This window comes from Melospiza melodia, chromosome 18, assembly GCF_035770615.1.
Source record: "Melospiza melodia melodia isolate bMelMel2 chromosome 18, bMelMel2.pri, whole genome shotgun sequence".
NCBI lineage: Eukaryota > Metazoa > Chordata > Aves > Passeriformes > Passerellidae > Melospiza > Melospiza melodia.
The window spans coordinates 10,730,485-10,745,703 of NC_086211.1; the positions used below are offsets into that span (position 1 = coordinate 10,730,485).

At 43.9% G+C, this 15,219-nt stretch overlaps 3 long non-coding RNA genes across 3 annotated transcripts in view; 1 reads left to right on the forward strand and 2 right to left on the reverse strand.

Annotated features, from left to right (window-relative positions):
• The window catches only part of LOC134426411 (uncharacterized), a 58,587-nt gene that overhangs the window by 23,551 nt on the left and 19,817 nt on the right, over positions 1 to 15,219 (forward strand). The window lies entirely within an intron of this gene.
• LOC134426412 (uncharacterized) overlaps positions 1 to 15,219 on the reverse strand; it is a 205,823-nt gene that overhangs the window by 10,962 nt on the left and 179,642 nt on the right. The gene's annotated exons all lie outside the window — the stretch shown is intronic.
• Positions 9,936 to 10,989, reverse strand: LOC134426413 (uncharacterized). Its single transcript, XR_010029982.1, has 3 exons — positions 10,779 to 10,989; positions 10,304 to 10,356; positions 9,936 to 10,023 (listed from the first exon to the last, which is right to left on the reverse strand). It is a non-coding gene; the product is annotated as an uncharacterized LOC134426413 (long non-coding RNA).

Sequence of the window (15,219 nt, forward strand, 5' to 3'; positions counted from 1 at the left end):
GCAGCCCAGGGCTCCTGCCTGGGGGGCTGGAGCCCCTTGCCCAGTGCAGAGGGGATGCTGGGGCTGTGTCCTGCCTTCAGCCCCTCTGGCAGCTCCTAAAAATATCCCAGAGGAGACAAGGGGCTAATGCTGCTGGCTGGTGAGCTGGAAAGATGCATTATTCATTGTGTGCAGAGACAGCAGAGGGAGAGAAGATGCCTGGCAAAGCCCCCAGAATGGCTTATTTACCCCTGAGTAAAAACTTAGGTTTGTTGAGTAGACTCCATAAATTTAGGAGGACTTCTGAAATGTCCAGATGTTCCTGAGCAGATGAATAATGTTCTCTTTCTGAAAGCTTACTGAATCTTTTATCATTTTATGCACTATTTGCATGGGCAGGTCCTCTGAAGGAACAGCAGTAAATAGCAACCTCTGGTGCTGCCAAAGGTACCCAGCCAGGGACTTCCACAAAACCCTAGGATGTCCTAAGGGTGGCTGAAAACCACTGTTAAACAGCCAGAAAATAAACATTAAATTAATGTCTTAGGAGTCTGAACGTGGCTGTGCTGTGAGAGGGTGCTTGAGCATCAGATCTGTGCCCTCAGACACAGCAGCAGAGAGAGGTGTTGCTCTCCTGGCTAGCCAGGCCTCCAAGCAGGATCCTGGAGTTAAGGCAGAAGTTGAGTCAGCTCTCTCTGTTGAACAGATTCCACTTTCTTGTCAGTTTGAAAAGAGTTTTTTCTCCATGGTAATCCTTCAGCAATGCAGCTCCACTTAGAGCAATTTGGACTGGAGGCAGATTTCCCAGTGAGAGCTCCCCCAGCAGAGTGGGACAGCAGGACCAGATCTGTATCTCTACCTGGTTTATCATCTGCAGGGTTTGCATTCTCATATGGTCAGGGCTTTCTCTTGTGGGATTCCCTGAGTGCTTGGAACAGAAAATGTCACCAGCCCTGCACTGCTGGCAGGCCTGGGCTGCCTCTTGGGCAGTGTCTCTCTGTGTTTATTGTGTGAGCTGTGTTTATTGACTCTGCATAAAGCAGCCTTGCCTCTCCCGTGTCTGTGGCTGCACTGCTGGGTTAGTGCCAGCCATGTGTTTTTAATGAATTGACCTGGCTTCCATGGCTTTATAATGGATGTTTCATTATTTTGTGGGTTCCCTTCCACATTCTGGTTTCCTCTGTTCTTGCCTAAAGACTCAGTTTACTTGAGTTCCCAGTCTCTATGTGAGCTTTCTTTGGTGATGAAAAAAGCCTGTAATGGTTCTGGGTGTATATACATTTATATATTGCTTGTTCTCTTTGTATGTTCATGCTTTCCTACAGCTACTCCCACATGCACACACATATATATGTATATACACACAGAGAGCTGTGTGCACTCCAAATGAGATTTATCTCATTTGCTAAAGCCACCAGCAGGCATTGTAGTGGTCACATTGACAGTGACAGTGAGTGTGGCTGACTCCAGCTCAGCCTGAGCTGTGCCCAGGATTGATTCCCCAGGAGCTGGACATGGCAGAGTCTCTCCCCTCAGCCCCAGCTCTGCCTTGGCTCTCCTGTTGCCATCCTTGCACATCCACAAGCTGGGTGCAACCTAACCCAGCTCAAACCATGCCCAGGATGCAGCAACAGCATTTTATTTGTCACTGCTTTATTTTAAAGCATGGCTGCAGGAGGGGGAGATGGCATCAGCATCCATCCTTTGTGACTCAGCTGGTGCAGCACCATGGGAGGCAGCACAGCTCCTCCTCAGCTCCATCCTAACCCTCCCAGCTTCTGATGGAAGCTGGGAATTGTCCATCACGTCAGAGCTTTGCTGCCATGGACAAAGCAAGTGAGACATTCCCAGGGCATGAGGAGGAACTCATGGACCCAAGGGGCAGGGCAGATTCCCAGGGCAGATTTCTGAGGAGGCTCAGCAGGCAGTGCCTCCTGCAGGGAGCAGGGCCCGGGGCTGGGCACACTGTGCATCCACACCACAAAATGAGGAGCCAGGTAAAGCCAGGAGCCAGCCTGGGACGAGAGGCAGCACCTGCAGCCTCAGCTCCATCCTTCACTGCATCACCACTGACACCTCTCCCCACTTCACGCAATAACAACCAGCATATCTGTCATTTTTATCAGTTCCTGCAGCTCAGCTGCTCAAAACTTCCTGCTAGTGTCATTTAGCCTCTCTCATCTCATAGATAGCTCCTAGCTGCTAATATATACTAACAATTTTCACAGTCGCCTGCTTTCCATCTGTTACAGCTTCACTGCTGCTTTTTTTCTAACTTCCTCTATGATCTCAGCTTGCCTTTGTTGAAGTTACACACTTCTTCATCCTTACTGTGAATTTTTGGGTTTTTGGACATCAAATAAAATGTCTCTTAACAGTTTTCAGCTCTCAATCATATTTCCTTCGATTTGAATGCCTTCTTGCAGATGATTTGATTCACAGCAGCTTTAGGCTGGTGAAACTGGTGTTTCAGAGGTGCAGAGATGCTGGCTGAGATTTCTTTTCATGGTACAAAATGGGTGTAATGTAGCCATGCTGTCCTGAACCCAAGTGTGTTTAACTTTCAGCCCATGTGGTCAATCCTTTAGCTGCCAGTGCAGCACTCCCACAACACTGGGAGCAGCACCTTTAGAGATATAAAATGCCACTTATCATTTCAAACTGTTCTGGCATTTCAGTACTGTGATGTGAGTCCTCCAGCAGCTGCCTCCCACTTGCTAACCTGCCTGAGAGCTCCATGGTACAGAGAGGTGAGGGGGATTCTGGTGTGAATTTCCTGTCCTTAGGAGGCCCCAGGAAATTCCTGCCCTTGCCTGTTTTCCTCAGGCCATGAGCTGTGTGCCTCAATCCTGTCTGACTCACATCTGGGTAATACAGCCCTAGCTCCATTATCTGCTGCTCTTTTGTTTTTATCCAGCTGGGTTTCCCCAGGTCATCAGAACCACTTTGTGCAATTGAGTCACATGAAACGTTTGGGTTTCAGCAGCAGAAAGGTCAAATATATATTCATAAATTACCAGCCCCAGCTCTTTGTGTTTAATCTCCAGACCTGTAGCACCTGTGACTCACAATAAAAACAAAACTCTTTCACTCCCTCTTTTCACTTTGTTGACCTCAAGCAGAGTCAATTCAAACTTTAAATTCATCCCGTGTCTCAGGGCTGCCTGTCCCCAGGGGCAGGAGGTGTTCCAGACTTGCCTGAGGACATTTGCCTTCCTGGCTCTCAGGAGCATCTCCGGAGGAGCATCCCCAGGTGTCCCAGTCCTCAGGGCCCATGTTCTGATGTTCTTCCACCTGAGCGAGGCTCTGCACACCCTGGGGGTTTCTTTCTCTGCTAAATAAGAAGGGAGTGATGCTGAACAGCACCAGAAATGACAATTACAGTGCTGTGATCAATGCCAGCTCACCCAATGCCAGACCGGACCACAGACACAGATCTAGCAATGGGCAGAAGAGAAGCACTGAGGACTTTGCAGCACTCAGTGGAAATCTTGCAGCTTTTCTGTTAGGATGATAACAGAAATGAGGTGTTAAGTGAGAAGAATGTTTGCTGAAGGCATCAAAAAACCCATCAGGTACTTTACCAGCAGTAATGGCTCTGAGTGAGGGGTTTGGGTGCTCAGACAAAAAGGGTCACCAAGAGATCAGGTCTGTAATGGCACTGAGGAGCCTTTGAAGATAAATGGCAGATTTCCTACAGACTGCTGATTTCCTAAGACAGATTTCATTCTTAGGCACTGAAACCAAAATTTTCATAGTCAGAGAATTTTTTACAGAAGTGCAAATTGAAACAGCTAAACGGTGTTTATGCATGTGTATGCATATAAATATGTATCAACTTCCCTTCCTCACTTGACATGATTGCAGAAGAAATTCCCATTCTGACTTTTCACACCCACATGAGTACAGGAAGAAGGAATTTAAAGGTTGCTTAAATTTATGTATCCACTGTGAAATTCCTGAGTACTGAAAAGTACATTTTGTTGAAGATATATGAGTGCTGTGTAATTTACTGTTTGAGGGCTTCCAACTGAAATGTTGCTGTACATGGCACAACACTTCTCATTGAGTGGGAGTTCACCTTGCTTATCTCTGGCCAGAAGTTTGCAGTGTTATTCTCTGTACATCAGCTCCCCTCCACAATAGAATCAGAAGCATTGAACTGGTGTTACATAAAAGTCAATTAATGCTCAGCAATCCCTAAAAGAGCATGAAGGAAGTTTCTGGCTTCAACAGACAAGAATGTGATTGTTTCCTATTAAATATTAATAGTAGTGCTGTGGGAAATAGATCTTTGGGGATCTGAGAAGTGAGATATGCAAAATATGGAGGTATAAACCCAATGCATAAAAGAAAGGAACAGAAAATGCACAGCTGTGATAAACCTTTGTCATCAGCAGCAACAGCCTCTCTTCAGAGAGCTGATGGCTCAGGAGATGCAGCCACATCCCCCTGCCTGCCAAATCAAATCCCTGGTTTTGGTCTCTCTCTGGTGCAAAAGCTGCACTGCCCCTGTTCCACAGAGCCCTGCTCTGTGCTGAGCTCCCAGACTGACTCAAACTGGCTTCTGGTCAGAGGCTCAAAGCAACTAAAGAGTAGCAAAGGATTGATATTTGCACAGCCTAGAACCCACCAGGCCTGCATGCCCAGGGCTGCTCATTGACCACTCTGAGTCTGTAGGGCACAGGCAGTGTCCAGCTCTGGGACCTCATGGAATTTATTTCAGCCCTAAGCCCAAATATTGTCTTAGTGGAACTGCTGAATTGATACCTATTTCCCAATGCCTACACAAAGCTTGTGTGTAAACAGGGTCAGCCAGAGCTTCCTGCCTTTCCTGGCACTGTGGACATTGTGTGCCCAGAGCAGCCAGGAACAGATGTCCTGGGGACTCAGTGGGATCAGCCCCACCTGTGCTGCTCCCTTCCCACCCTGATCCTGAAAAATGATTGACCTTCATGGGCAGGAGGGAGTGCTTTCATTGAGAAAATTCACAGTGCTGTAATAAACTTAATCTTTATTAGCTGGTGCACATAGAGCAAAGTTTGCAGTAATTTTACCTTGACTCAATAGATTAAAAAAGAATAAAATCGCTTTACATTTGCCCTTGATATAGAGCATAAAGAAATAGAAAGAATTTACATATAAAGAATTTAGCACTGCTTATGAAACCTAAAAGGGAAGTTCAGAGAAAGTTGTGCCAAGATCAGGAGCCTTGTCCCAGCACTGACAGCCGCTGCCAGTCTCACCCTGTGATCAGAGCAGGGCACTCTGCTCTCAGCTTGGGCACACATGGGCAGACTTTGTTCAAAAATTGTTCCTGATTTCTGTGAGTAATGCGTTTTCTCCAAGCTTCATCCTGCAAAAACTGCCCCATAAATCATGTTCAAGAGAAAATGTTTAGAAAAGCAACCAGAAGCTGTACAGCTTAAGGCTTTGCTAACCATTGACAAAAATCTATAAATGTCCAGCACATTCACAAATGCTGTATCTTTAACTTAGTTAATTATCCAGGAGTGGGCACCAGTTTTGGTGTTACAAGCAAAGGTGAGCTAGCCAGCTTTTTTGACTGTCTTTGCATCACATCACATCCTGCTGCAACTGGTTTTGTGTCTGTCATTAAACACATGATGAATTCACAGCACTAAAAGACAGAGAAGTGGTCAAGAAGTTCATGTTGGGGAGAAACTGGATGGCTTGAGGGCCAGTGGCAACAAATGGGGATATTGAACAATGTGACTGCTCTCTGATTTTATTGATATGGAAACTGGAATAGCATTAGAACATATTGTCTTCCATTAATTACCAGGATTTTCATTTACTAACAGTGAGTTATCGTTTTATTATTGGAAGAGTGTGCTGTTCATGTGTTCCTTGTGCTTTGGAGGGTTGTCCTGGTTTTGGCTGGGATAAGTTAATGTACTCAGTACATTACAATTACAATCAGAGCCCTAATTGCTTCAAGTCAAGGAAAATACCCAATTCTGCATTGTGAAAACTTTGCTCTTTTTAAAAGAAGTAATGGATCATATTAGAAAAAGACCCATTTTACGTTCTCAAAAACCCACAAACCAACAAGTGAAAAAAATCCACCCACTAACAAAACATCTAAACCAAATCCTCTCAGTTCAGCTCCATTCTGTGGTTCAAATGATCAGGAACAACAACACCACACATCTTCTGGTCTATACCTCCCTGGCTGTCCTAATTAATGGTGGCCAAAGGCAGTATTTATTTCTTAGCTCACGAGATAATAGGTTATTGATTGATCTGGGAGCTAATAGCCAAGGTTATGTCTCACATAAGAAGTGATTGTGTGGATTGAAGTTCATCATTGATCCTGTTCCCACACACTCAGGGGGATCATACATTTAACTGTCACATAAATAAGAACAAAAGACCCTTAATGACATTTATTGACTTGCAGGGATGTGATTCCTCTGCACTTGCACCCACCACAGTTTCTGTGGTCAGCCCACAGCCTGCCACTGATTCAGGTCTGGTGTTTTCATTTCAGTGGCTCTTTCCTGCCATGAGCAGGGAAACTGGGACACGCTGGAATCCTCTGCTCCTGCAAGGAGGGGCTGGATTCCACTGCCTGCTCGTCCTGTGGCATTGCCAACTCACCATGGCGAAAATCAGGAGCCATGAGAGGAATGAAATAGCCAGAGAAGTATTTTAAAAGACTGTAAAAGGTTTGGAGGAGATTAAAACCAGAAAGAAATGGAGTCATAAATACAGTGTGGAATTGAATGCAAATATTGAACAGCAAGCACATGAATGGAACTGCAGAACTGGGCACAACTTGGAGCACCCATTCAGGATCATGAAATTTGGTCTCATTGCAGAATATTTTGTGGGAACCATTTGTTTCAGTTATACCACTTTGGTTGTTCCAAGTCTTGTCATCCAAACCAAAAACCTTATTAAAACATGTTTTTAAAATGTGTTTCACAAACATGGAGGTCTCAGTGATTTGATATAGCTATGCAAGAGGGCTTGAGTTCCTCTGAATTGGGATATTCAGAATGAGAAATGGTCAATCAAAAAAAAAACCACCAAAACCAACCAAAAAAACCCAAACCGAAAGCAAGAACAGAAATAAAGGAAAACCGAATAAATTGAAATATCTGCTTTGCTTAGATGGAATCCAGAATTAAAGTGACTATTTTATATCAAAACATTTTGAACTGTTCTAATCACTGCCAGGACCAGTTCCTCTGCTATTCATTCCTCTACCCATTCATATCTCTATAATTAATTACTTTAGTTTGCTCTCTATTGGGAGTCATCTGGAGACTGCTACTGAAAACCAAATGCAGAAAAGTACCTGACCCTCTCCTGTAGCCTTATGTTAGTGTCACTGGGAAATGTAATTTGTTTATTCCTAGCCACTGATTTTCCAGTCATGCAGGTCCCTTTCACACAATTCTGGCTGGCCCTGCCCACGCCCATGTTCTGTGTGGATCCAGAGCCTTTTTGAGACTATCTGCTCACTTTCTAAGCTGGAACTGAACCTCTGCTTTTCAGGTGCTCGCCCAGCTCTGCCAGGATTTGCCAGTGTGCTTCCTCACCTCCATTTAATTTTCATGGGAGACACAGTTTATGAAGGTACATGATGGCAACCTAAAAAGCTATTAATTTATTTGACATAAAAGCATTCTGGAACTGTGCTGCTCAGTGCCACATGAACCTTGTTTTTATTAAGCCGTGTAATGGGGAAAAAACTAGCATCAAATCCAAGGAAAAGCATTAAAAAGCTGTTTTGCCTTAAGGTACAGAAGCTCCTGAAAAGCATGATATTTTCTCCTCTTTCAACTATTACAGAGAAATAGCATTTTTATTCTCTCATTTATGTCAGTTAGGATAGCTAATGATATATATTATTACAAGACCCAGAGCCAGCCTCATCTCACGTTGGCATTACATTCTCGTCTTTGCATCTAGTGCTGCTTTTCTGACTATTATGTGCCATCCAAACAATTTCAGACACAGTTTCAATTACAGGAAATAACAGGATCCTTGAGGAGGTGTAAATGCATCAAGTATTTTAGCAGCCTGTCCTGCTTGGCAGCAGCTGAAGGACCTGTTTGCATTTCCAGGGAAGGGGCTGGAGCTGCACATCTGCCTTCCACCAAGCAGCCTTCAAAGCTTTTGTGCAATGCTAAGAGCATAAATATCATCTACAACCATGGGAAAGAGCATGCCTTGCTATTTAATTGTGCACTTTCACCAGAAGTTCCCTCTAAGGGACAATCTCTGCTTTTATTCCCTCTGAATTCAATACAAATTCAACAGTAGCTGCAACATCTAAGCCCAGCCATGGAAGTTTTTTTATATGATATTGTATTTTTTGGCCCAGGTTTGAGCAGGCCGTGCTAGCTAATGAAGAATTTCCAAATGGATGTCCATGGTTTCAACAAAGCCAATGTTCTGGGGGAAAATAGTCTGCAGTGTGGAAAGAAGCTAGATAGATTTTTTCTGAGTAATTAATTGAAATGAAATGCTTAATTGAAATGAAATGCAGTGGGTATTTATTACTTGCTGTGCTGCAGCCTGATTATCAATTCTCTCTGCAGAACACCAAGACTACAATTTTTAACACTGTGGATCTTCTTCAGAGCTTCCTTTTGAGTTTCTAATAATAAATGAAAAATTCCCTTTTTGCTTTGGGATCTGGATTTAAATGAAGTAACGTCATAAAAGAAAAGTGCCCTGAAACAGATGAGCTTAATTTAATTTAAGGCTAAAATAATCCTGCACTAAATTTCATGATTGGATGAAAAGACATGTGTCAGCACCAAGGCACTGGGATCTATTCAGGGATACACTGAAAATGTAAAACTATTTCCACGAGTGCTTACGTTGCTAATAGACCTCTTAAAAATAGTGGGATGGAGATGGAGGTTTGTATCTGAACACATGGTGCTATTTATCACTGGCAGCTGCACCTGGAGTTTGCATTAATCTTCTTGGAGAACTTGCACCACAGGAATGGAGGCTCCAGCTGAGGCTGTGGGACAGCCCTGGATCCCCTTTGGAGAGCTGCATTCCTGAATCCCCCTCGGAGAGCAGGATCCCCAGGTTCCCCTTGGAGAGCTGGATCCAGGGATCTCCTTTGGAGAGCTGGATCCCCCTGAGAGTTGGATCCCTGGATCCCTTTCATAGAGCTGGATCTAGGCATCTGGATGTAGGGATCTCTCATAGCTGGATGCCTGGATTCCCCTTGGAGAGCTGGATCCCTGTGCATCTCAGGGACAGCCTGAGGCTCCCTGACTGACAGCTCAGGCCTGTGCTGCCTGTGGCCCTTGGAGGAAGGGGTTCATCCCTCTTTCCTTCCCAAGGATTGCATCCCATACTGATGCCTTAAGTTTTAGCATCTATATTTTTCCAATCCTGCACTGCATTAGTGTAGAACTCTGAATTCCATATAAAGCATTAGCAAGTTCTCTTCACATTTTGGTCAGACAAAACAATCCTTCCAGGCCTGAGAACCAACAAGAGCCTCGGCCTCAGACCCCAAAACGTATAAATAAAAGTGAATTGGGGGAGGAGAAGCAAACTGGGGGAATTTGACATCATTACCTGAAGCAATAATTGGACAATTAACCTCTGATATGCAAATAGACCAATCTTACATCTGTCTAAAAAACCCATGACCCTCGTCCATCCTGGGTGTAGCCCCTCTCAGAGGTTTCTGACTGCCCAAGGTGCATCTGTTGAAGGCCTTTAATAAACACCCACTTTTATTCTCTTGTCCTTGGCCAGCCTCTGTTCTAGGTGGGCACTCCAAGGCACCAAGCAGAGCAATCACAGAGGTGCTGGCAGTGAAACTCCTGGGCAGTGCCATTTCCCACCCCAGCTTTGTTTTGCATGGCTATGAAAGAAGAAGTGCACTTACATACATTAAAATGAATAAATAAACCCCAAAGAATCATTACCTTAATTTGAACTTCCTACTCACTTTACATTATTGCAACTTCAGCAAGTTCCTGTGCAACCACTGGGATTTTTGACCAGCTCCTCCTGCCCTCATCCCTGGTTTATCTGCAGGGTTACAAACACCAGGAGTGAGGTTGGTGAGCATGGGGCCAAAGCTCTCCTCAAACCCAGCCTTACCCTCCCAACTGCAATGAGTGCAGTAGGGCACCTGCATGCTCCCAAAAGGGCCAAGCCTTGGCAGGGTAAGGCATTTTTTTTTAATAGAAAAGCAAAGAGAAATTGTCTAAATGCAAAAAGCATCAGAGTCTGCACAGAGCATGAGGACAGCCAGGCTGAGTGATGTGATTTGGTACCAGACAGCTACATCAGCAGGTATTATTCGTACCTCAATTTCATGTTCTTCTAAATGAAAGGCCCATTTCTGGATGCTTTAAGTTGCTGGGGAAAAAAAAAAATCTATGTTTATAGAGGTAAAATGTGCCATTTACAGGTAAAATATATCAGATAATAAAACAGCAAAAGACCAGACTCTGCTATAAAGAAAAACAAATCTTTTTTTTTTTCCAGTAAGCAACTTGTTTTTTCTAAATAATGCATTACCTGCTTTTCATTTTTCAAATTAGAGTTTATTATTTTCAACTTGCTATCACTCAGTACAGCTTGGATATTTTAAAATACTTTTAATCACGCACCTAAAAGACGTTGGCATGGTAAGAAGCTTAGCAGCAATAAAAGGAATGTAAGTGGAAAGGTAGAACAGATGAGAAGCAGCAGCAAGGCTTTTTATGATAGTAATCTAATTTTAAAATAGCTTCTCATTTCTATGCAAAAAGGCATTTGTGGAGTTGCTTCCCACACACCTGCAGGGCTGTGGAGCAGGAGCAGCTCTGGCTGAAGGACAGGGGAGCAGGCTGGGGGCCCCTGGGCTTCTTATCTGCAGGGTGCTGAGGAGCCATCGCTGATAAGAGAGCTTTCACAGGGAGAGGAGCGATGCTTATTCTGCCAGACTCAAGAGGAAAAGGTTGTTCAGACATAAATTAACAAACACAGAATGGAGGAGGCGGCAGGAGCCTGGGCTGCAGCATCACCCCCACCCCAGCACTCGCTGCCTTTGCTGCCTCTTGCCAGGATTTCCCTCCTGCCCCAGGCAGCCCTCCTGCTCTGTGCCTGCACACCTGCACAGAGAGCCCTGGCCCAGCTGGAGAGCCCTCACAGCCAAACAAATCCATGAGCATCCTGAGAGCCTCTCTGCCTTGTTTCTGTGGCAGGGCCAGCCTTCATCTGCAATGGCACGAGAATTATCGTTGCATTACATTTTATATTTAATAATAATACATTACTTATTTACCTCATGTGAACTTGTTATTATTTTCTGTCAAAAATTATTCAATAGTATGACTTAAGAATTCTCCTCTTAGATGAAAACCATAATTTTTTACACCTTTATTTTAACATTGCTGCAGCAATTGCTGAATGAATACATTGCAATGTAGCAGAAAGTAAAAATCCTCAAGTGCAGTGGCACACCCCAACAACTTTTTTTTCTTTAAGAACTGGGGAAAAAAAGTCATTAATAGTTTGGAATCAACCTTACAAAACTGGAAAAAATCCTTGGGATATAATTTTAGGAAGGGGGAGTGATAATAAAACACATAACTCATTTTATTAAAGATCAGGGAAGTTTGCAATCTGAGAAACAGTCAAGTAACTATGACAAGTAGAAAATGTTTGGGTTTTTTTTCTAAGAAAATACCCACAGAGGTGACCTGTTTGTCAGATTGAGGGCTGTTTCCCACACTATAATGTGATTCTTTTCTCCAGAAGGACTGAAATCCTCCAGAGCAGTGCTTGTGTCCTGCTGTGCAGAATGGATCATTTTGACCACAGTAACCTTTTCATAAATGAAAGCACTCCACCATTCACAAAGGAATGTTTATGAGTGATGTGCTTCCTTCTACCATTTATTACTAAAGGCTACACTGTAGTAAATTCCTTTCCAACTGCAGGTAAAATATTCTGCTTTATTTTATTACATGATTTACCACTTGTATCAAAATTGAATGTATATGTACATTTTAAAATATCATTAATATTTCATGCTCACTTTGACATTGCATTGGCACATAGCTTATTAGGTTTTACACATCTGCCTTTTTTTTGCAATCATTCTCTGAAATATCACAAATCCTGAATTTTGATGCTGTCTCTGCTCACCAACTTGATGGGCAATGGTATTCAACTGCAATGCTCCTTCTGGGCTCCCAGATGTCCTCAATCCTCTGTGCCTGTACAGCAATGTCAGTGTGATCCAGGGGCTTTTGTTAACTTAGTTTGATGAAATTTTTTTTCACAAGTCCCTAAAAAAGTCTCCTGCACTGTGGTCCCTTGTTCCAGGGCAATGACAGCTGCAGGAGCGCTGCCAGGAGTGACAAAGCCACCTGCAAATCCTCTTTTGAATCCCTGTTTCCCTCAGCTGACCATCCTTCTTTCCATACACTGGCGTCATTTATAATGGGCCCAGGACCCTTGTCTGCCCACCTGGGGCTCACCTGGGGAGCAGGATTTATCAGTAATTCCTGCCAGGCCATCAGTCAGGTACAGAGCTGCTGTGGGGGGAAGAATGGCAGGACATCTCATTTCCCTGGGTTTATTTGTCAGCACCTATCAAACTCCTTCTTTGGAGAATGTCTATAACAAAAAAAAAACCCTCAAAAACCCCCCAAAACCAACCAAATAAAAAAAACCCAAACAAACAAACAAACAAAAAAAAAAAAAAAAAACAAAAAAAACCAAAAAAAAACCCAAAAACCAAAAAAAAACCCCAAAAAATACCAGCCAAAAAAGCACCTTATGTTTGTAAAGAAACCAAAACCTTGGTATTGACTGCAGTAAAATCTAGGAATAACAATACAAAGATTTCATGTGTTCCTGCCCCTGCCAGGTGGGGTTGTTGCAGCTGAGCTGGGCTGGCCCAGGTGCTCCTGGATGGTTCTGATCCTCCTGGATGCTCCAGATCCTCCTGGACGGTCCAGAACCTCCTGCATAGACCAGGTCCTCATGGATAGACCAGATCCTCCTGGATAGACCAGATCCTCCTGGATAGACCAGGTCCTCCTGGATGCTCCAGGTGCTCCTGGATGGTCCAGATCCTTCTGGATGGTCCAGGTGCTCCTGGATAGATCAGGTCCTCATGGATAGACCAGATCCTCCTGGATAGACCAGATCCTCCTGGATAGATCAGAGCCTCCTGGATAGATCAGAGCCTCCTGGATGGTCCAGGTGCTCCTGGATGCTCCAGATCCTCCTGGATGCTCCAGGTGCTCCTGATGCTCCAGGCTCAGAAGGAGCCAGCAGCCTGGTGCCTCTCACTGCAGACAGATTTCCCCAGCCTGTGCTGAGAGCAAAGCTGGAGTCACCATCTCCATTCAGGCTCTGCACTTGCTCAAAGGCACAACACAATTAGTGCACTGTCACATGCAATTAGTTACCACCGTGTTGGCACATAGTGTAAAGGGTTTTTTTCTGGAGCTTATGTGCAGCTAATTGGAGCCTGGCTCTGGAGAGCTGCACCACAGGCACTTCTGCTGCAGGACATGGTCCTGCCACCCCCACTGCAGCAGGGGAGGGCATTTCCAGCAGAAACTTGGAGGACAGTTGTGACATCTCAAATTAAGGATGAATTATGTGACCAGGACTGAAAACAAGATTATCACAGTCCAATTTCTTGGGACTTTCTTAATGACTTTGAGGTGCTTTTTCTCCCTTCTCTGCAGTGGGACCCCACTCTCCCTGTATCTTCACAGGACCAAAAGAAAAGTGCATGGATTACTTACAGCTTTAGACTTTTCCTAAGAATCAATTACTGCACATGCCAAGGAGTTCAGGTGTTCTGTCAGCTATTTCAAATGTTCATCACATGTGAGCACTCACAAACTTCTCTCAGGACTGCCTGAGCTGCAGAATCCCCATGGCATTGCCTCATGGTGCAATTCATAGGAATAAATTACCTCTAAGATAAGGCAATACAGACCTTATTTGGCCTCAGCATATTAAGATAATGTTGTGATGCTATTACCATAACAACACTGTGGTCAGGTTGTTATCACCATGTAATAGCAGACAATTACTACCTGTTGTAACCTGCTAGGCTAACCTTACAGTGCTCATTAAAACAGCTGTGAAACTCTCATTTCTCTTCTGGGGTGGCTTCACTGGAGTACAGAGCAGGTGCACAGCAGCATTGCTCTGTATCAGCAGCAGAAATTGAGAATTCAGCTTTGTGTACAAGAGCAAAGAGCAGAAACTGCAAGCTAATGGGGTGGTGCAGGGGGCCAGGGGGATCAGACACACATCATAAAGCTGTGAATGTATGGCTAAAGCTGGGCTCAGTGATGGGCCAAAGCACTGAGAGTTTCAGAAATGAAGGAGAGGGATGTGGGAGAGGTCTCTGCAGATGTGCTCACTGTGGAGGTGCAGCTGTGAATTCTAACCATAATGCGGGGTACAATTTAACAAATGCATGGTACTGTGAGACATGAAGTGCAGTGCTGGAAGCCAAATGGGAAGAAAATAGTCAGCATCACAGCATCACAGAGTGGCTTAGACTATCTACAAAACTTAGAGAGCACTCTGGTTTGGATCACAGCAAATACTCAGATTTCCAGTTCAGTAAAAACTGTGGGAGTTTTGGTTTTGTTTTGGAGGGTGGTTTGGTTGTCTTGTTGTTGGGGATTTTTTTTGTTTGGGGTATTTGTTTGGTGTTTTTTGCTTTGGTTTTTGGTTGTTGTGTGTCACCCTGATTTTTTAAGATTTTCCAAACCTTCTGATGTTTACATTCTTGTAACAAACTTTCTCACACACTTTCTGTAAATAACTTATTGTTTTGCATTCTTTTATAGAAGAGAAGAATTTTGATGCGTCATTGGAGAGGTGACACTTTCACCCTCCAATCCACTGTCACTTTTAGAAATCTGTCACAGACATCTTTTATAAAAAATCCTTTCCTTAGGATTTTTCCTCCTGAGAAGCTGAGAGGCCTCAGGAACAAAATGTAAACAATGGTTATCTGCTGCTGTACAATGCAACAGGTGCATCTGGGATTGGTCTCGTGTGGTTGTTTCTAATTAATGGCCAATTACAGTCAGCTGGCTCAGACAGAGAGCGCAAGCCACGAGCCTTTCTTATCATTCTTTCTTTTTCTATTCTTGGCCAACCTTCTGATGAAATCCTTTCTTCTATTCTTTTAGTATAGTTTTAATGTAATATATATCAAAAAATAATAAATCAAGCCTTCTGAAACAT